Raw genomic sequence first — 22575 nt, 5'->3', positions numbered from 1 at the left:
GATCCCCCTGGGATCACACATCTGACACTCACAGGTGAGTTTTGCCACGGGATGCTTTGGGTGACACTTGAGGATATTTTGGGATTCCCAATGTACTTTGGAGGTTTGATTTGGCAGGGTGTGGTGGATTAAAGAAGTGAGCAAGTAATTTAGGTATGCAAAGATGAAATCAAGATACTTTCAGGTGCATTATTCCAGTTGCAGGAGGCCTTGACACCCAGGAATTTGCAATATAAGGGCACAAGTAGGAGCAGGCAGACCCTGAAAGGGGGAAATGTGGAGGGGAACAGGTCCTGTAGGAGGAGTGGATGGGGAAGACCAGCTTGGCTTGGGGGTGATGTGCAGAAAAAACTCAGTGTGGCACCATGGCAGAGCAGGAAGCCTTGATCTGCTCCTGGCTCTGATTGCAGCAAATCATTCCCTTCTCCCCATCCCTGCTCTGCTCCTCACTTGCCATGAGCCTGTCCTGAGCACAGCCACCCTTTGATTTCATCTTGCTGCTTCCCAGGCAGCTGAACCTGGATTTCAAAGCTGGGTGATGTTGGGGTTCAGGTGCAGGAATTCCCTGATGGGACTGGGGGTTCCTCCCATGGGTGTTTGTGCCAGGCTGAGCTCTGTGAACACACAAGCCTTCCCCAGCTCCCTGTGCACCCCTGATTTCCCTGCCCCTTCCCAACAGGTTGGTCATAAATTAGGTCCTGATGTGGGGATTGAATTTCACTCCAGCTGCCAGAGCTGTGGCACATCTGGGGTCCTCCTGTGGTTAATGACTTCACAAAAATGAAGCAATAAAGGTTATGATGGCTGTGTTTTAACCCCATGGCCCTCCTTCTGCTCAACAGGAAGGTTTCCCTGGAACTGTTAAAAACCTGCTGTCTGCATTTAAATATCTCCCAGGGATGTGTTATCTTTGAGCAGCTTTTTAGGAAGTGATTTTAGTTTGGAAATTTAACAAAGCTGCAGCATTTTTTTCATTCAGGTTTTCCTTCATTCAAGATGAACTGGTTCTCTTTAAACTGAGAAAAACAAAACAAACCCTGTGTAAATTATGCCATGATTTAGCATTTACATACAACAGAGAAGTCAGTGTAAAGAAGAAAGGGGACAAAAACTCCACCTCACTTGAAGGTTTTTTGATGTAAGTCAGTGTTTTTTAGGGATGATTTGTCTGGAAAAAGCAATTCCCAGCTCTGATCACCAATGATCCCTTCAAGGGATGGTGCTTCCACTCACAAACTCAAAGCCATGGTCAGGAAACCTCAGATGGGACTTTGGGCACTGAGCTCTTGCTGCATCAGGAATGCTGAATTTTAGAATGTGTCTTTTCCCAGTCCTCCTCTCTTGATAAATACTAGTTCCTTAAAATAATCTCTGGTTTTTTGAAGGGAAGTTTTGGTGCTCCAACCAAACTGTGGATTGTCTCTGTTGGGTGTTGTGGGTGCTGCTAAAGTTGCCACTCACATTCTCCAGCTGTAGCATTTGGCTGCCCAGCAGATCAAATCAATAAATGTATTTATCCTCCCAGCTCTGCTGACAGGTGTGGAAGTGGGACTGTCTCAGAGTTACAGAGAGAGCAAAACCATTCAGGCTCTGAGCTAAAGTGGATTTACCTGGAGAAGAGGCAGATATTTAATTTTGAGAGGCCCGCATCACCCCCTAGCCAGGATGTCCTTGTGTGTTACAGTACAAAGCATCATTTATGCCATTCCTTGGAGATAACTGCCTATTTTCTATATAAATAACTCGAATCCTTAAGGGAAGAGTCACAAAATTCCCTTCCTGATGTGCTGCAGGAGTGATTCCATGGGGGGACATCACAGCAGAAACTCTGGGTACACAACAGGAATAAATCTCAAGGTCCCTGGGCTGACAGCAAAATTATTCCCTTAATCACAGGTCTGTCCTTAACAAATTATTCTGCTGCACTTGGGGAAGGGGAGTTTTTCCCTGGCCCTGTTTCCACCCTGTTTTATCATTGGTACCAACATCTTCAGAATTTAGCTTGGAGTGCCAAATTCTTATGAAAAGGCAAGCAAGACATGGCAGATGCACTCAGAGGGGGTAAACATCTCTCATTTATTTATTTCACTCACTATTAATTGCAAAGGATGGCTCTTCACTCATCTGTCATGAAGTTGTATTGACTTCCCCTCCACAGGTTTCCAGATTTACTGCTCCAACACAAACCCTGAGAGAGCCCTGGGTCAGTTTTTGAGGAGCAGGGGGGCTGATGTTGGAGCTAATGAGCTTGTTATGAGACATATCCTGGGATCTCCATCCAGTCAGTCTGCAATTAGGAACAAGGTCTGTGACATTGCTTTATCCTAAACCTACAGCGAGACAGAAATGTCTGATTTCCACTGAACACACAGAAACTCTTGATCTGCAGAGTGGGAACAAATTTTTTTCTTCTTTATGATTCAAAATCTTTAGAAGTCCAGAAGTCCTCAAGGATTTACCTTTAAAAATTGGATTTTTTTTTTCCCCCCCCAGAGTTGCTGGCCATTTTTTCCAGGGATTCAGAACTCAGAATGTGTTAGCCCAGGTAGCTGGAGCTATAACCCTGGGCAGAGTGCTCATAAGAGCTTGTTAGTTAATTGACATTGATAAATTGCTGTGGTAGAAGGTGAAATATTTTTCTGGATGGCTGTGAGAGGTGCAGACACACAGACCTGGGGCCATGTTTCCACCTTGCCATGCAATCATGGATTGGGAGGAATGTTAAAATCATCCAGTTCCAACCCCCTGCCCTGGGCAGGACATGTCCTACTGTCCCAGGTGCTCATCCAGCCTGGCCTTAGACATGTCCAGGATTGGCAAAATAGCTCTTGGCTGAAGCTGGAAGAGCTCAGGATAATTCAGAATTAAAATCCAACATGTCAGAGCATTCCTGTAAGTGATTCCTTCTTCTTTGATCCTGATTAGTTAAATCAGGGGATACAGGTATGGAAGTGACCTCAGGAAATCCCCTGTGCCCCAAAGCAAAGCAGCCCAAACCATTCCTGGCATGTTCCCATTAACTCAGCCACTGCAGAGTCTCAAGCCAGACCCTTGGACTCTGCCTGACTTGGATCATTTCTGCCTGTTGGGTTTGCAGGTTTCACCCTTATTTTATTTTAATGAATGTCACAAACCTGCAAGCTCTGTCCTATATCTGGGGACTTGTTCTTCTGGGGGATTATCCATTGTCAGACCATTCATCTGAATTCCCCCATTCATTTCAACCCTATTCACTCCCAGCCATTCATTATCCACACCTTTCTTTCCCTACCCTGAATATCACCCAAGCTGCTCTTTCTTCTTGCCCTGGAAACTTTAAATATAGATAAATATGTTAATTGGTATCATTACAACAAATGGTCCCAGTCACCCTGCAATTCAGGGAACATTTCGTGTTGCCATTTAAATGATGAGGGTTTTTTTTTTCCTTTTTCTTTTCTTCTTTAATGCCACTGACAGCTACTTGTGTTTAATTCATTTTGATTTTGTTAGGAGGGGGAAGTTATCAGGATCATATCATTAAAAATGCATGCTTGGGTTATTCATGCATGTTCCATCTATCCCTGTGTATGATCCATCATAATTCAACATTAGCCAATGGGGATACCAAGTGGAAAAGGTCTGCTGAGCATACACATAATTCAATTACACCCATGACGTCACATTGATTGGATTCTTAATGACACCTCTGAGCTGGGCTGGGAAAAAGGAGGATTGCCTGGGAGCACCAGGTTTGTGTTGCTGATCTGGGCTGGCAGAAGTTTGGACCTGGGAAAGAGCTGGGACATGAATTTGGAGCTGAAGGAGAGATGTGAAGCAGCTCAGGCAGCATTGCAGGAACCCTGAGTTTACCTATTATTCACCCTTTCCCTGGGGTGAACAAAGGATATTTAGGAAATATTCTGGTTTCCTTCCAAACTACTGCAGGTGAACCTGGTTACATGTCAGTGATCTGCTGTACTAATTTCAAGAGGCTTTAAGGATTCAATTACTAATCTTTCCAGGCTCTAAATTTTTAACTCATTACTCATAATTTCTAAATCATAAAATCTTTTGGATTTCAAAAATTCACAAAGTAGTTTCTGGTGTAAATGGCAGATTATTCCTTAAAACAAGATGAGAAGTGTGTCATCATGGTTTACTTTCAGTTATAGCTTAATTGTTGGAAATTATTTTAACAGGAGTTGTGCTGCTTGGACTGGAATAAAGAAATGAGATTTTCTCCCTGCTGTTTAATTAAAGCTCTTACCAGGACAGCTCAGGGATAACTTTTCATGCTGCAGCAAATCCTGCTCTGGGATAGCTCTGCTTGCACTGTTTTGGTTAAAACCTGTTCTTGATGGGTGATGTGGAGCAGTGCATGGTGGAATTCTCTGCAGCTGAGGAGGGAAAGAGAGACAGCAACAGGAGGGAAATAGATTGATTTTTGATTGATTGATTTCAAGATGATGTAGCTGGTGGCATCTTTATCCTCTCCCCTTGTCACAGATCCCAACCTAGGATAAATTACACCTTCCTTCCCCTTCACCTCCATGATGGCTTTTCACCCTGTTAATGAAATGAATCCCTTCTTTCCAGAGCCTGCTGGCAATAGCCACAAAGAGGCAATGCCATTCCTGGGGCTCCAGGTGCCAGAGGTCAGGGAATGTTAAAAAATCCATTATTTTGATAGCAAGGAACAGGATGGATGATCCTTGTGAGTCCCAAATTAGGATATTTTCTGTGTGATTCCACCTAAGGGATGCTGGTCTCAGTCTGGGTGTCCTGGCACTGCTGCTCCTTGGCATCAATCAGGTGGAGCAGGGATTGCTGATGCAGAGTTTTCTTTGATGGTCCTAAAAAAATAAAAAGAGGGAGGCTTGGCATCCCTCACTGCCTTTCACTTCAATATATTTAAAAATAACTCCTCTGTGAGCTTGTCCCAGCACCTCTCTGCTCAGCACTTTTGAAGCTCTGCTGCATTCCAACCCAACACTGGATTATCTCCATTTTATTGGTGCTGGATCACAAACTGAGAGAACTTAAAAAAAAAAAAAAATCATCTTATGGTCATGGCTGGGAGAAGAAATCACTCCTGCTGCTGACTCCTCCTGACTCCCAGACCTCTGGTTTAAGCATATGAGCATTCCAACTACCAATCCTATTGATTTTCAATTATGGCTCAAATGGAAGTGGTTGTAGCTTTGTGTTTGCCCTCAGGAGATTTTGCCTTGTCATTGCTGCTGAGGAGCAAACGTGGGGAAATTCAGTGCTGATGTGGCTGTGTGGTTTTGGGGCTGGAACTCACTCCTGGGCAGAAACAGGGGTCACCACTGTGGTTAAAACAGCAAAATCTCTTTTTATGGGACTGGATGGGGTGTGTGGCATGGAGAAATTGTGGCTATAAATACAGAGCCAGTGTGGCATGACAGAGTTATTGTTGGCATGAGAGTGGGGTATTTTTAAATTCCATGGGGAGACTTTATTTCAAATGGGAGCAATGCTGAACCTTGCTGGCACATTCAGGACAGGCCAGGCAGGAGGCACATGAGAAGTTGGAAGCTGAAAAAATTCACACTCTCCCTTCCCTGATTTGTGTGTTGTTTGCTATGGCAGCTGTGAGCAGTGGGTGTGAGGGTGGAACAAACACAATTCAAGTGTTGAAGGGATCTTCCCTCTTGGATTTCTCAGCAATTTACCAAGGGCAGGAAATGCAGAATATATTCCCTTGGCTGGGGATGCAAAGGAGTTAAATATTTTTATAGACCCAGGTTAGGATTATGGAATCATTGAATGATTTAGGTTGGAAGGGACCTGAAAGACCATCCAATTCCAATCCCTGCCATGGGCAGACACATCTTCCACTCTCCCAGCCTGGCCCTGGACACTTCCAGGGATCCAGGGGCAGCCACAGCTTCTCTGGGCACCCTGTGCCAGGGCCTCTCCACCAGTGTAAAAAGTTACTTTTCTTTTTTGTAAAAAGCTTCCTTATCTTCTTCTTTTTCTAAAAGCTTTCTTTATGCCCTGGAAGGGGTTCTGAGGTCTCCCTGGAGCCTTCTCTTCTCCAGGCTGGACACCAGAGCTCCATCCCTTGGAGCATCTCCTCTGTCCCTCTCTGTCAGGTCCAGGATTCCAGAGCTGGGAATCTTCTCCAGCTGAGATCTCACCAGGGCTGAGTAGCAGCCCCATCTCTGAAAAAATCCCAAAACCCAAGGATTGCTGTCCTCCTCAGCCTCCAAGAGCTGGGATGAATTTCAGAGGGTTTGGTTTTTCCTGGACCTTGCTTTGCCCTGCCCCAGTGTGTGTCTGTGCTTCCAGAGCCATGCTGCTTGGTCCCTGAGAGCCAGCAGGGTGTTATTTGTTATTTATAGCAGCTGGGCAGCTGCAGCCCAGCTTGGGTTTCCATCACCTGCTCCCCTTGCCTGCATCTGAGGGTGCAGCAGGGCTGGGTTTCAGGCTGGGCTGAGGTGCTGACCCTGACCCATCACTGCCCTTGGCCACAGGGCTCTGTCCTCAGCCTTGTTTTCCCCTCAGGGAAAGAAATGCAGCAAGGGCTTGAATTATATATTGCAGCATGCTCTTAGTATGGGCTAAAGGGAATATTCTTTGAGGTGGTTTCATAGCTCCGTGCTTTTGCCTTGAGCCAAACTCATTTATTGTTAATAATAATAATAATAAAAGTGAGCACTATTTCTGTGCAGGAGCAGGGTCTCTTTGGGATGGGCACTGTGCTGCCTTTTTGAAGGTCCAGGAGATCTTTTTGGCAAGTCAGTGTTGAGCATTCCTGAATGGTAGGAGGAGAAAATCTCTGTTAAATGGAGTCAGGATCCTCACAGGGGAGGTGCTGGGCTGCTCTGAGCTGTGGTTTTATCTCAATTCTTCTCCCTGGGGGGGAGCAAGCAGCTCTACCTGCCTCTTTTCCCTCCTTTATCAGCAGCATCTGGCATTATCACATTTGTCCTATCTCCTCCTTGCAGTGCTGATATGAGAGGACATCTCCCAGGGCTGACAGCAGGATAAAAAAGTGGGGAATTAGCAAAGCCTGGATGCCTGAGTCTCCAGGAGTGTTTCCTTTCCAGCCCTGTGGTGCTCAGGAGGTGAGCACACTCCTCCTCCTGCCTCTTCCATGGATATCTGCTCCTCTGGAGGATGCAAACTGACCCCATGCTGGCAATGACCAGGAGACAGCAAATAAACTTTTTTTTTGTTGTTTTTTTTTTTTTGTTTTTGTTTTTTTATTTTTTTTGGCCAGGGAGGCTACTGAGAGCCAGTTTTTATTTTCTTCAGCCTGAATATGCCAGTGAGAAGGTGTCCCAGAGGTGGAAAGGCTGCAGCTTGATTATAGGATCCCTTTCCCTGCTTTTTTTAGTCCCAATTGGAAACAGCTCCCCGCAGTGGCTCTGCTTCAAACCCTGCTCCTTGGAGCTGACTGCATCCCACTGGGAGGCCCTGGCTTCCCAAAATTCACATCTTTCCCTCCCTGCCCCTTGCAGCTCCTGGAGCTCCCTGGAAAAGCACTGGCAGCTCCCTCCTCCCTTTGCAATGCTCCCAGCTTTTGTTTTTTTGCATGAGCTGGGTTGGGGTGAGCCTGCCAGAAGATGATGAATAAGTGAGGAGGGAAGCTGGGAGGCAGGGAAAGCAGGCTTGGTGCTCCAACAGCCTCGTGGTGCATTTTATACCCCCTTTTATACCCTCCTTAATCCCAGGTTTCTTCAGGAGTTGTCACTGGTCTTATGTTTCCCCAGATATGGATTCACACAAGGTCTGCAAACTTTGGTGCTTTATCCTGATATTTCAATGTCTAAGATATTTCTTGCTGCAAACAAAACATCCTCAACCCACAGAGTTCCTGACAGAGTTTTGTGTCTCCACATCCCATTGCTGCTCCTGGAGGATCTGGTTTTCCCACTAAAAGAGAGAAATGTTTAAAAGGGCAGAGGGTGCAGTGTGGTCATTCACTGCCACCAAATGCATGTGGCCCTGTGATTATTTTTATTTTTTAAGTGATTTTACACAGATGTAACATCTGTGATGTTGAGGTGAAATTTCTTAAAACCATCTTTGCAGAAGAACTGGCCTAATGAGGAGCAGCTTTCTCTTCTGGGAATATCTCAGCTCCTCTTCTCCTCAGCTGCTGGTGCTTTTTGAGTTCTCAGTCTCAGGGATGTCTCTGTGCCAGCCAGGATAGCCACACTTTCCTCTGCTCTCAGCCTCTGATGCATCAGGCATAATTTTTTTCTCTCTTTGCATTGTATCCCATTCTCCCTCTGTCTCTGAGCCCCTTGTCACCATGATTTCAGTCACGCTGTCCCCAGAGGGTCATTGCCAGTCACCTCTCTGCAGTTATTTCTGCACAGTTGGGACTTTGTGATGAAAAACAAAACTCTCCATCTGCTTCATTCCCAGAGCTGCTGGATTAGTTCCTGATTTTTTCCCTTGGCTTCATTTCAAACCACAGCAGGTCAAGGAAGGAGGTAGATCAATGTCCTCTCCAAAATGTGACCTGCTCCATATTAGGACTTTTCTGACCCCACACTGCTTCATCAGGACTTGTTGTAGGCTCAGGGAGCTCTGCCCTGTTGTGCAGAGATGTAGGACTGGAAAGGCCATTTTGGGTCCAATCTCTGCCCCTGCCATGCCATCCCCTTGTGTGGTTCTGATTGCAAACCCTGCAGGATCCCTCCTCACCTTCATCTGCTGCTGCTGCTTGAGCCCAAGGGCTCCTCACTGCTGGTGGGGCCACAGGGATGGAGCTGGTGTGGGGGAGAGGTGGGATGAGCTGGACCTAAACTGAGACACAGGAACTGGATATAGGAACTGGACCTAAACTGAGACACAGGAACTGGATATAGGAACTGGACCTAAACTGAGACACAGATCAGGACCTAAACTGAGATCCAGGAACTGAATATAGGAACTGGACCTAAACTGAGACACAGAACTGGACACAGGGACAGGACCTAAACTGAGATCTAGGAATTGGACCTAAACTGAGACACAGAACTGGATATAGGAACTGGACCTAAACTGAGACACAGAACTGGATATAGGAACTGGACCTAAACTGAGACACAGAATTGGACATAGGGACAGGACCTAAACTGAGATCTAGGAACTGGACCTAAACTGAGACACAGAACTGGACATAGGGACAGGACCTAAATTGAGATCCAAGAACTGGATACAGGAACTGGACCTAAACTGAGACACAGAACTGGATATAGGAACTGGACCTAAACTGAGACACAGAATTGGACACAGGGACAGGACCTAAACTGAGATCCAGGAACTGGACTTAAACTGAGACACAGAATTGGACACCGGAACTGGACCTAAACTGAGATCTAAAAGCTGGACTTAAACTGAGATCCAGGAAATGGATGCAGGAACTGGACCTAAACTGAGATCTAGGAGCTGGACCTAAACTAAGACCCAGGAACTGGGCACAGGAACTGGACCCAAACTGGAACCCAGGCAGGTGCCTCCTGCACCAGATGCTGTCCTTGCTGCAGCCCAGAGGTGACATCCTAGGGCTGGGCCAAAGGCACTTTCTACTCTGTGTTGGGAGAGAAGATCACCCCAAACAGGGGGAGAGTTTTCATCTGTCTGCACAAGGGAAGTCAGACCAGCCTCCCCAGATGCTGCTGTGGGCAAATGTCTGTGGGATGCAGCTGCTCCTTGAATCCCACCCCAGAGTGGGATGAAACCACTGCCCAAAGCCTCAGGTGCCACAGGATCATTGTCCCAGAATTGTTTGGGTTGGAAAAGACCTCCAAGGTGGTCAAGTCCAACCTGTGAGCACTTTTTCAGCTAAAGCAGAGCACTGAGTGCTTCCTCCAATCATTCCTTGGACATGGGATGGGAATTCCAACACCTCCTAGACAACCCTTTCCATGAAGAAATGTCCAACCAAGCCTCCTCTGTTTGCTGTGATGGGAAGTGACTCCAGCTTTGGAGTGATGCTTAAAAATTGTCTCTCCTGTGTTTTTTTTTTTTTTTTTTTTTTTTTTTGCAAAAACTGCCTCAAACATGTCTTTTCTCTAAGTGCTTCCACTGGAATATTTGGCAGATATATGCTCACCTCACACAGAGCAGCAAAATTTGAAGAAGGGACTTATCAGCAGACAATGTGAAATGTGCTCCTGCTGCTGCCTCCTCTGATCTCGTGGTGCAGGACAGGGTTAGTTTTGCCTTTTTGTTTCGTTTTGGGTTTTAAGTGCTCCTCTGATGGCTGCTTTTTTTGTGTCCTGGGGGAGCTGACTCAGCACAGAGCACCCAGCCCCTGCTCAGAGGAATTTGCACTGGTTTTGTTTGTTATTTTTGAGGACAGCCAGTTCTGCTTTGCCTTTTAATTGGCAAGCAGGAAATACCTCTTGTTCTTCTCAGATAGCTGAGTCCATTGCTTGGAGGAGAGGGGGAAGCTGATAGGAAACTGCTGTTTGAGTGATTAGCAAACAGAACATGATTTTGTTGCAAATGTAGCTCTTGATACTGGAGGTGTCAAATACTCTGAGTAATGATGGTGTTTTAAATAGTTTATAACTTTCTTCTCGTGCCTACACCGCCTACTGTATCTGCATGGTGGAATTTACACCCAGGGTGGCTGTGTATAGATGATGTCTCTGTATAATTACACCTCCAGAGGAAGAGAGAGAGAGCTGTCCCTGTTTATTTTTAAATATTATCTATATCTGTGTGTCTAAAGAGAGAGGGTTTCACGCAGATGGAATCCCTTTCAGGTCACATTTCAATAATAATTGCAGCTTAATGATGCTGAGGCTGTTTTATTTTATCTTGGATTATTTTAGCTGCTTCTAATAACTGCTAATTTCCCAACCACAAAGGTCAGGGCGTGGATGAGAATAAAACTGGTTGTAGTAAATAAATCCATTCCCCAGAAGCTGTGGTGCTGAGCACAGTAAAGAGTGCAAAGACTGGGAAAACAGCCTTGCCACTCATCTTCTGCCTGTATTAATTGTGTAATAAAGAATAAAATTGTGTAATCAAAGATCAGACTGTGGTAATTGACTGAAGTGTCCTTGATGTGGGGTTAAACTCTTAGTTTAGTAAGTGGTGTGTAGCTACAGAGCCCTTTTTACAAGACCTGACCCAAAGTTACTCACTGATTATTCAGTTTTTCACTCCACCAATGCCTTCAGCTTGGATTTGTAAAGCTTCACCACCCACCCCCTTCCTCCTTGCTGTTGTGTTTGGGTGTTATGTGTCTGCTGAGATTTCCCTGAGTTTATTTCCTGCACTGGAGGAAAAATCAATCTGCTCCCTGTGCCATGAAATGTCATCTCTGATTGCTTTTGGAGACAGGAGACAAGCTTTGGATAGACTCAGTGCCACCAAAATCTTACCCAAAAACTTGTGACTGAGGGAGTTGGTTTTATTTGTTTCATCTCCTGGTTGAAGAAAATTTGATGGGTCACAGAGGGCTGAAGGGAATTATCAGAGAATCACAGAATGGTTTGGGTTGGATGGGACATTAAAAATCATCAGACACCTCCCACTGTCCCAGGGTGATCCAAGCCCATCCAACCTGACCTTGGACACTTCCAGGGATCCAAGGGCAGCCACAGCTTTTCTGGGCACCCTGTTGAGGAAATTTAGGAGCAGTCTTTGATCAACACTGCCAGGGATAGAGCTTGTGGAGGGTGATGAGCTGCTGGCTGTGCCAAGGATTAACTGGAGAGGGAAGGTAATCCCAAGGCAACAGGTGGGATATATTGAATTTACAGGACAGAGAGCCCATCCCAGAGAGAGGGGTTGTGCTGCTGAGGTGCCAATGCCTTCACACAGTGCAGTTTATTTTGGATGTGTGAAGCAGTCATGGTTTGTTTTTTTTTTGTTTGTTTTTTATTTTAGCTGAAAGGGTAAAATCCTGGTCCTGCTGAAATTGCTGTGGGAGTGAACAGCCCTGGGTAAATATGCAGGAATTCTGTGGAAGTTGAATGAAGCATCTTTTCTGGAGAGAATGCCTGTGGGAGGAGGGGAATGGATCTTTCTCACCTGCTTCCACCCTGCTTTCTGCACCACTGCTCACATCTCAGTTATCTCCACCACTGTGTTGCTCCCCCCCTTTCCAGCTCCTCTCTACCAACTGTGCTGGCTCTGGAGGAGATAAAGCACAGCCTGACACATTTCTGTCTGCAGATTTTTTTTTAATTTTTTTTTTTTTTTTTGCACCCAGAGAACCTCCATGATATGCTGGAGGGTTCCAGCAGGTGAGAGGTGTTGCTGCAGGATCCCATTAGGGCTTCCCTCCCTCCTTTCCCATAGTTTGGAAACACCAGGGATCAGTGCTGGCTGCTTGTGCTTCCATTGGTAATTCATCCCAGGATCAGCATTCACAATTAATTCAATTAAAGGGGCCTCATCACTCATTTATGAGGAAGGGCTGTACACAGGGAGCATCTCTTTGTGTGCTAAGGATGGAATTGTTTCTAGCTGGGTGCTGCTCTTGTGTCTTTGGTCTCTGGGGGTGTGGAGAGGACATCAGACTGGGGACTTGTGTAGTGATGTAGCAGGGAAGCCTCACCTAACACTGAGCTGTGCTTTTGGCCTGATTTGTGAGGTTTCTGAGTCAAATTAAAACCATTTTAGTGGGGCAGTGCAGGGCAGGGATCCCTCCTGGGGGTGCACAGCTGTATCTGTCTCTGGAATCCCCAGTTCAGCCCTTCTAACTTTCACAATAGCCCCAAATTTTTTATGTTTTCCTCTGTGGTTTTCTCACAGGATGCATCCTGCCTCTCACAGATTTTAGCTCTCTGTCCCTGTCCTCACTTGCATCCTGCCCTTCAGACCCTCTGTCCTCTTCAGCCAAAGCTGGTGATGATCATCACAAGGACTCCTCTCTTCTTCATCTTCCACATCCACATTGAGCCTGTAGCTATTCTCTCATCAGGGAGAGACTTTCCCAGCTCACACCACTGATCAGCTGGAACATGGATCTTTAGCTTTCCAGATTCTGGCTCACAATATTTCTCTTGGAATGATCTGGGAAGGGAGGGAGATGCTCAGCTTTTGCACTCAGGTGGAGTTGGATTTTTTGGGATTTGGGAAATTTGCCTGACAGTGCAAAGGTGTTGTAAAAAAGGTGATTACTTCACCCCTGATGCCCTTGGGAACTGGGTAAACACTCCTGGTAAAGTCAAAGTCCACCAAATGTCAACAGGATTGTGTCACCTCATGGGCAAAACTACCTGTGAAAATGATTTCTGGCTGACTTTTGCCTCAAATTGCTTTTCCTCCTTTTATTGTGGCTGGTTGAGGGTCTCCAATCACCATCACAGCTCCAGGATAATGAGGATAGAGCACCTTGCTGTGCCCAGCTCAGGTGGCAGCTGCTGGCACTCCACATTTCCTAGAAGAGACTTGACAGGGAGCTGTTCCCAGACTCTGTCCTTTTCCTTCCTCCTTTCTGAGCAAAAAACCATAATTTTGACAGCCCAGTGATGCAGAAAATAACTTGCTGCTCTCCAACTGTTGCATCCCTTGACCCCAATTAGAATGTGGTGCATGTAGAAGTGTCAGCTTCTTGCTTCCTCTTCTCCCTGACCAAAATTCCCATTACAAAGATGACACCTGAGTGCTCCACAGGGCAGAAAGAGCCTCTGACCAAACAGAGAATCAGAGTGGATGTGAAGTCCAGCTCCTCTGGGGGTTTTCTGTCCTTGGTTTCAGGACAAGGAGCAGGAAAACTGTCAGCAAGGAGCATGGTGGTGTTTGTTGATGGTTGGGCTGGATGATCTTAGAGATCTTTTCCAGCTGTGATGATTTTAGGATTGAATAAAATTCCAACCTGTGGGAGTATTTCACTTTCACCTGCCTTTTTGGGGGTGGGCTTATAGGATTGGCTTATGAATTGAAATGTGAAGCTTCAAAGCCAAAGCCTTGAAGTTGTGGCTTCCTCAATCCCTGGGAATGTCCAAGGCCAGGTTGGGTGGGGCCCTGAGCACCCTGGGATAGTGGGAAATGTCCCTCCTCATGGCAGGGGTGGGACTGGATGATCTTTAGGATCCTTTCCAACCATTCTGTGGTTCCATGATAAATCTCTGTGTTCCTTGCAGACCTCCAGCTTGGTGTCAGAGCTTTTCTTTCCAAAAACTGATGCTCTCAGGGCTGTGAAGGATGGGGAATAGTGTCTGTGGAAGGGATGTGAGGTGGCCCATGGATCAGTGGGATTTCAGGGGTATTCAGCCCATTTCAGTGGGACTCAGGACCATCCAAAACTCCTCTTGTTCTTTCACCATCCTGTGACCTTGCCCTTCATGTCAAGGACCCGTTGGCAGCTCCCTCAGGTTCTCCTGTGTAGGGGTGGTGGTGTTTGCACCACTTAATTTGTACTTTGTCTTCACTCAGAGCCAGGATTAAAAAAACACATGAATGAAACAGATTTACTCATGTTCAGGCTTGGTTGTTTATTAAATCTTATAAAAAGTACAGAAAGTTCAGCAACACTTCTAATTACCAGCTAAAAGTGAGCAAAATGGAGACAGATTTAGCTACTACAAGGTCTCTAACAGTCCAATAGAGAATTAACACCTATATTATTTATACATTTAGCACAATAACTAAATTCCCATGACTCTCAGTGCACCACTGACTGACCAACCAGAAACTGCCTGAAATCGTGGAGAAGGAAGATGAGCACCCAAAGAGACACCACCCAAAATCCTCCATCCTGTCCCATACCTGTTACTGTATTATAAAAACCTCAAATTAAAAACCTTTCACCATGTGAAATCCCACACTTCTATTTAACTACTCACCTGTGATTTTAACTCCATCACTCAAATTTGGAAGCTTCTCCAAGGGGTCAGTGCCTGAAAGCACAGAAAACTCAAATAACCCCAGTGGGATCCAACACTCCTGCAAGCTTGGCATGAATTCTGAGACAAGGGGAGCAGAAAGCAGAGCTGGATTTGTGCCTGGGCTGGGTCTGACTTGTCCTCCCAGAGCTCTGAGTTGTTGGGATGGGATGTAGGGCAGGTTTCAAACCACAGCACAACCTCTGCTCAGGTTATCTGTGTGTGTGACATCCAGGGGCATGGCAGGAGGGCACAGCTCCAGCCTGTGACTCACCCAGTCTTTCCCCACTGCTGCTGTAATTCAAGTGGAAATCTCAGAAGATGGTAAAACCTTCAGGCATGTGAAAGATGCCAGGATTTAAGTGCGTGTGAATGAATCCAGGGCTCATTTTTGAACTTGGGAAAGCAGGGTAGGCTTGCTGTGATCTCATTGCCTCTGCCACTGAGTGATAGAAAAAGGGGGAATGGCTTGAAACTGGGAGAGGGGAGGTTTAGATTAGATATTAGGGGGAAAAAAATCATTATTGAAAGGGTGGTGGTGAGGCCCTGGCAGAGGTTTCCCATCCCTGAAAGTGTCCAAGGCCAGGTTGGATGGAGCTTGGAGCAGCCTGGGATAGTGGAAGGGGTCCCTGCTCATGGCAGGGGGTGGAACGAAATGATCTTCAAGACCCTTCCAATCCAAACCATTCTGTGATCTTAATGGTGGGACTTGATCTTCCCTAAAAGATTCAGTGATTCAGTGATTTTTATCATGGTAAAGCTCCTGGCCAGCACAGGGACACTGCAGAGCAGAAATGTCCATCAAACTCCTTCCCTCCATCTGGGATTTCCCTCCCTGCTGGGTGCCCTGGGACCTGCTGCAATCACTGAGGATTCTCCTGGCTGTGACTTCCCCTCCCTGTCAGCCCTTTAGGATTCATCAGCACACTCTGGACACTCCTGCTGGATCCCTTTGTGCTCCCTCTGACACTCCCCATGGCCTTTTCAGGCAGATATTGAGCTGAAAGTGGAATATCCTGCTGCCATGGGGTGATCCAGGCTTCCCTTGACATTGAATTTCTCATCAGGCTGCTCATCCCTGCAGCACAGGGCACAGGGAGGGTCCATTCTCCAGGCTGGGTGCTGCCTGTCCTTGCTTGGAGGTGAGGGAAGAGCTCCAGAAACCCTCCAGTGCTGCAGCAAGGAAGATCCTGCTGGCTGGAAACTCCGTGAAGAAAATCCAAGCTGTGATCAGAAAGCTGCTGCATCAGTATTTTGATCTGAAATAACTGGAGGTACAACTCATGCCAGAAAAACCCCAAAACACTTTTATTTTTTGGGCCCTGCAGCAGCTCCTTTGTCCATTAAACAACAGTGGCAGCCACCACTGCAGCTCCCAACGCTACAGAATGAGCAGATCCCCCTCTTTGCTTTGTTCCTGCTGTGTGAGAAGCAGGTGATGCCAAGGTGTTTTAGAATCTCAGCTCCAAGGAGGACTTTGATCAGAAGGAATCATGCAATCTGTGAGTGACAGGAGTAATTGTGACACTGATTGAGCTGTGGTGGCTCCACTCACGAGACTTTTGTCTCTGCACTTGGGATGAGTGGCAGATAAAAGATCTGCTTCCTGGTGCTGTGCCATGAGAGAAGGAGAAATGATGTGGGAGGGAAGAGCTGAGCTCTCAGTCTCTTCATTCATTTTCTGCTGCACTCATATTGGGAATGATGAAGGCTGCTCCTCTTGGAAGGACCATTCCAGCTGAGGAATGATGCTGGAATGAAGAAGGGTCAGAAACTCCCTCTATTTTTGACCATCTTCCCCAGAGATGATAACCAGAAACAGAGGGAGAAAAGCTGTTCTAGCCAACAATGCTGTCAACAAACCCCTGCCTTGGCTCTCTGACTGGAGAGCTCAGAATGAGGTGAAAAATTGTAGTAATGTTTATTTTACAGAAGATTAGCTCTAAGTTGAATGTATTATGGTGTTATGGCTGACAGCAATCATGGATTTTTTTTTTTTCACCCCATAAAATAAGAAAATAGCCACCCAATCTCCAGCTTCATTTTAACCTGAAAAATGTTGGTGGCTTGACAATGGTTTGAAAAAGGATTTCTGGATGAAAACCTAATGAATGGCTCAGAAGTTGATTAAGAAGGAGGGGAGATGCTAAGTCAAAGTTTTCTAGCTAGGAATAGTGATTTATTACCCAGTTATCTTTGCAAATGTCAAAATAACTAATTAGATACAATTAGTCATTAGAACTTTAAGCTGCCAGGGGTGTAAGATGGAAGGTTTTATGTACAATTCATGGTCTCAAATTTTGATTTAAATGTGGCATGGTGTGTATTGAGAGTTAGTCAAATGCACTGAGGCACTGGGAAAGGCTTAATAAGATTCTGCAATTCTCACCCCCTGTAGCTTGTTGTTTTCTGATGAAGGATTTGAAAAGGGCATTTTGGAAAGATGTTTTATATGGTAGTAGTCTTTTCCCATAAAACATCAGCCATAATAATTATTTTTTTAAATCCAGATCCTGAGGCACAGCGAGATTAAATGACTTTCTCAAGGTCAGACAGTGAGTCAGAGGCAGAGCCAGGGAGTGAAGGTGAATTTTGATTCAGGGGCTGTGGGATTTTCTCAAGTTACCCTCACTCAGATCTCCAGGGCTGGATGCACTCAATCTTTCTGGGTCTGATATCCCAGCATCTCCTACCCCAATCAGGAAGATTTCAACCCTGGAAGTGGATAATTCCAACCATTTTTGGATTTATCTTTGGAATCAGCATGAGCTTCATGAAGCTGTTGATGAGCACGTTGTCCATGGAGGGATCATTGGGGTGCTGAATGGCTTCTTCAGTGGCCTCTCAGTACTTAAAGGGGACTTTTAAAAAAGGGAAAGTGATTTTTTTTTTCCATGGTAGATGGTGATAGAACAACAGGGAGTGGTTTCATACTGGCAGAGGACAGTTTAGAATTAGATGTTAGGATGAAATTCTTTATTCAGAGGGTGGTGAGACCCTGGAACAGGTTTCTCAAAGAAGTTGTGGATATCCCATCCCTGGAAGTGTTCAAGGCCAGGTTGGATGGGACTTGGAGGAATCTGGGATAATGGAAGGTGTCCCTGGCATGGACATGGCTGGAACTGGATGATTTTTAAGGTTCCTTCCAACCCAAACCATTCTGTGATTCTTGTTTGGCTGTGCTGTCTCTCAGGAAGGTGGAAATTGTGAGAAGGGATCAGGCAGAGGTTTCCTGCATGGCTTTCTACTGATAAAAGACCTGTCCTCAATTCCAAATCCCCCCTGGGTGACACTCAGAGCCTTCCCTGGGGTCCCCTGGAGATGGCAAACCTTGAAGAGCTGTGACATTTCTGCCTGCAAGGACACATGCAGTGGTGGATCTTGCATTGCTGCTGCTGCTGGCCAGTGCAGGGGAAGGATTTGCATTCTGTCCTTTTTGCAAATCCCTCTGCTCAGCCAAGTTCAGCAGCAGCAGCAGCTCCCAGGGGACACATGAACTGGAGGAGCTGCTGGCTCAGTGAAGTGGAATAAGTCAACTGCATTCCTCTCTGGACATTGTTTGTGTCTCCAGATATCTGCTGGTGAATTATTAGCTATGGAGAAGACTTATTGTCAAGATACTGGGCTTAGTTTAGTCTCCTGGTCACTGCAGGTTTCTTTTCCAATATATTTTGTTGTGAGTGGCTCGAGTGCTGCTCCTCCCCACATTTCCCCCCAGCCTGTCCCCTGCACTCTGGTGGTTCTTGCTGTCAGGAAGTTATCCCTCATGCTCAGGCTACTTCTTATCACTCTGTCACTTTTTCAACTCCTTGGGTTAATAGTTCTCCCAGCACAAGAGCTGTTTCTCTGTGTCCTTTTGCCCTGGTGTCCCCAAGGGAGCCTCTTCTTGCACTAAAAGAAGGTCAGACTCGATGACTTTACAGGTCTTTTTCTGCCCTCGTGGTCTGGCTATTCAGAGTCTCAGAGATTCTGGGTCTGACCTGCAATGAACTCTGGCAGGACGAGCAAAATAATGGGTTTTATAAAACAGGACCATGGAATCATTTAGGTTGCAAAAAACCCTTAAGATCATTGAGTCCAGTCATTCCCTCATCACTGCCAAGGCCACCACCACTGTCCCCAAGTGCTACATCCCCAGGAGCTTTTAAACCCCTCCAGGATTTTTTAAATCCCTCCACCCCTGGCCTGCCCAGCCTGTTCCCAAGCTTGACAACTCTTTCCATGAAACTTTTTTCCCCCTAATATTCAACCTCAACCTTCCCTGGTGCAACTTGAGGCCATTTCCTCAAGTAAGCAATGGAGATATCAGAGTCCATAAATCCCAGGGGTTTAGACATTCTCATAAACATGAGAATTGTATCCATAAAGGCATGAAATGGTCTTTTCTGTCCTGGATCTACATTTTTTTTGGGGACATGGGGAAAGCCTGAGTTATCCCAGCACTGAAACAGTTTCTCAGATTTGCAGCGAGGTTTTCTAAGGATGTGAAGAAACAGGGAAGAAAAGGCAGGAAAAAAAAAAAAAAACAATGCAAGAAAGATGATTTTTGATGCTTATCTGAGGAACCAGGAAAAGGCTGTGAAGGCCCTTTCTCCTCACAGCTTCAGTTCAGGGATGGGACACCACTGAAATCTTCCAGACACCCCATCCATTCAGGGCTCACACAGGCAGCTATTCCATCTTGGCTCCAGATGTGCACAGATGTTGAGCAGAGCCTTGCTGAGTGCCATCATTTGGCATCAGCAGCACTCTGCAGCATCCCCAGCCTCCTCTCCAGAGGACACCTCAGCAGCTGGACTGGAGAGCAGAGCAGCACTGCTCAGTGCTGATTAAGCACTAATGTAATTAATTGCCTCTTACCGTCCCTGCATTACCAACAACGTCAGCGTGTCAGTAACTATTTACAATATAACTTACACAAATGTCATTTTGCTACACTGAGCACTTCATATCTTGCAATTCTCTGCCACAGTAATAAAATCAGTCAGCCAGTTGGAAGGGAAACACACCCAGGAGATATCATTATTAATGGCACTGGGCCAGGCTTTCCACGAGCTGAGTGGGAGGCAGAGGAGCAGAGAGGAGCTCATCCCTGCCTTGAGATGCCCTCAGGTCTCTGCATGGAATCACTTTGAATCCAGCTGAATGAGGGCTCAGTTATCCAGTCAGCAAAGTTTGGGAGGGTTTGTCAATTATCTCCTCGTAGTTAACATCAACTCAGTGTGTTATCCAGTGCACAATTTGGTTTTAAATGCCTCAAATAATTTCACTTGTCTTGAATTGATTGTTTCCCTGTGCTTCCTGCTTTAACATCCTGAACCCTGAGCATTCCAAAGCCCCTTTGCCTGGTGAGCTGGGCATTCTGCACTGGTGCTGAATGAAGGTGGCTTTGGTGCCCTGGTGCTTTGTTTTAAAGTCATAAATTAGTAGATGGATTGGATCTTGGCATCCCTAATTGGTCATTTGCAGGGAGAGCTGATCTCTGATATTGTAGCTCAGGTTCATTGTGGCTTTGCAGCTCTTAGCTTAGAAAAAAAGAGAGAAAGTGACTTTATCCACAGGGTAAATCCAGAGGGTGAGGTGGAACAGTTTTAAACTAAGAGGAGAGGTTGAGATCAGTTATTAGGAGGAAATTGTTCCCTGTGAGGGTGGGCAGGCCCTGGAAGAAGTGCCCAGAGAAGTTGTGGCTGCCCCTGGATCCCTGGAAGTGCCCAAGGCCAGGCTGGATGGGGCTGGGAGCAATCTGGGATAGTGGAAATGTCCCTGCCCATGGAAATGGGGTGATGTTTAAGGTCCCTTCCACCCAAACCATTCTGGGATTCTGTGATCCATGGGGATGTGAAGACACTTAATGAAGGTGCCCAAATCTCATTGTTCTAAGGCAGAATATGCTGAAATATCCTAAAAATCTTCCATCAAGGTGCAGCTCCCAGTGAAAACAGTGCAAAAATTCCTGCTGATTTTCCTGGGATCTGCACAGATCCCAAAAGGAATTTTTGTATCCTGTTGTGTTCGCTGATGAGAAGAAAGACTTTTCACAGTGCCACCTTTACATGGGTTGTTCTGTTGGCATTGATCTTCCAGAAAGGCTCAGCTTTGCAAAACTGGGATCAAATAATTTCCTAGTGTTGCCACTCTATTTTCCTCTGCCAGATCCCAAACCTCTCTATGTCTGCCACATCAGAATCCAGGGATATTTGTGAAGGTGTGTGAGACCCATCATTATGGGTCTCTATGCAAGCAAAGAATGTGACAGCATTTGAAAGTATTTTGCTGTGGTTTCAGATCTAACAACAGCCATGGAAAATTCACATTAGTCTGTTAAAAAGGAAAAAAAAAAAGAAAACAACATAGGAAAAAGAAAAAAATTCCAGCACTTGATGGATTAAATACTGCATTGATTGCCTAGAGCATTGGAGGTCTGGGTGGGATAGAAATGCACGTGCCCATCTGGCACACAGCAAATATTGAAATCAGTGGAATTGCATGAAACGTAGAATTTGCCCCCTCAATCCCCACTTTTCACAAAGGCAAAGCAGCCACAAATCATGTACAGAGCAGGGAAATGTGGAGCCTGACACAGATGCCTGGGCTCCTTGAGTTCTTGCAGAAGAACTGATGAGCAGAAGTGGCTGCAGAGAGAAATCTCAAAGGGTTCAAATCAAGCAGAAGTGTCAGACAAGTAGCCCGACAATGCCTGGAAATCAGCGCTGAATTCTCCAGGAAGAGCTGTGAGGGGAAAATGATGCCATTTGTTTGCAATTCTAATACAATGAACCAACAGATCACTTGCAAAGTGCTCCTGATGCAAATGTGAATAATGGGTGTGCACAACCCAGGCTGCGAGGAGAGAGGGGATCTGCATCCAGGCTTGGCTGCTGAAATTTAAAAGAGGTTTGGACAAGTTTAGATGGATCTGGCATATCCATAAAATAAAGTCCTGGGAGAGCATGGAAGTGAAAATTTCAGTTTTTGCTGCTGAAAAGGAGGTTTTGGTAAAGAAGGGGTTGTTATGGAGTGGTTAAGTGTTTGGCAAAAACAGCAAACATGGACACAAGATATAAAGTCTGAATGGAGTAAAAATCACCTGGAAACTGAGACAAGTCTCCTGACAGACATTATTCCTCGGATCTCCTTTCCTGCTGAGAAAATCAGCTTTTAACACTGTTAGATTTTTGTTCTTGTTGGGTTTTGGTGGCTTCTTTTTGGTGGTGGAGGGAGCAATTTCCATGGAAATTTAATAGAAATCAATTGTTCATTGTCTTTTCTGCTGTAAGAATGAGGGACTTTTGCAGGGAATGAGTCACCTCTGGATTAAAAATTGCAAGTTTTAATTATTTTCAAATTATTATTATTTTTAGTCATACCGAGGAAAAGCAGAACCTCTATCCTTCTCCCAGTCAGAAAAAAAAAAATTAATTAGGCTCCCACAGGAAAATAGGTGATATGGGATGACCTGTTGGGAATCTGAATAAAACCTCTGAGCCAGCTGACCTCAAGGATTACCTGGGTTTTGTGGTGTTTTTGGGAATTGTTCTGTGGACAAGGAACAAGCTGGCTCTGAGGGTTACTGGTCTCTGCTTCTTCTGGAGTGTCACCTATGTATATTATACATGTTTTAATGTAGATTTTTTTTTCTCTTTTCTCCTTATTAGTTTTTTTTTCTCTCTGTCTCCTTCTCCCACTGCTTTCTGCTTTTGCCATTTTCCCTTTTCCCTAATGCTTCCTAAAGCAAAATAAGATGAACTTATGGTAGAACAGTTTTTATTGCCTACACTGA

General features: G+C 45.6%; 1 protein-coding gene across 5 annotated transcripts in view; it reads left to right on the top strand.

Moving 5' to 3' along the window:
• PLXNA4 (plexin A4) overlaps positions 1-22575 on the top strand; it is a 424069-nt gene that overhangs the window by 57727 nt on the left and 343767 nt on the right. The gene's annotated exons all lie outside the window — the stretch shown is intronic.

The sequence above is a fragment of the Erithacus rubecula genome, assembly GCF_903797595.1.
Source record: "Erithacus rubecula genome assembly, chromosome: 4".
NCBI classification, from domain to species: Eukaryota; Metazoa; Chordata; class Aves; order Passeriformes; family Muscicapidae; genus Erithacus; species Erithacus rubecula.
The sequence above is the reverse complement of the archived record's forward strand: the minus strand, read 5'-3'. Positions and strand labels throughout refer to the sequence as shown.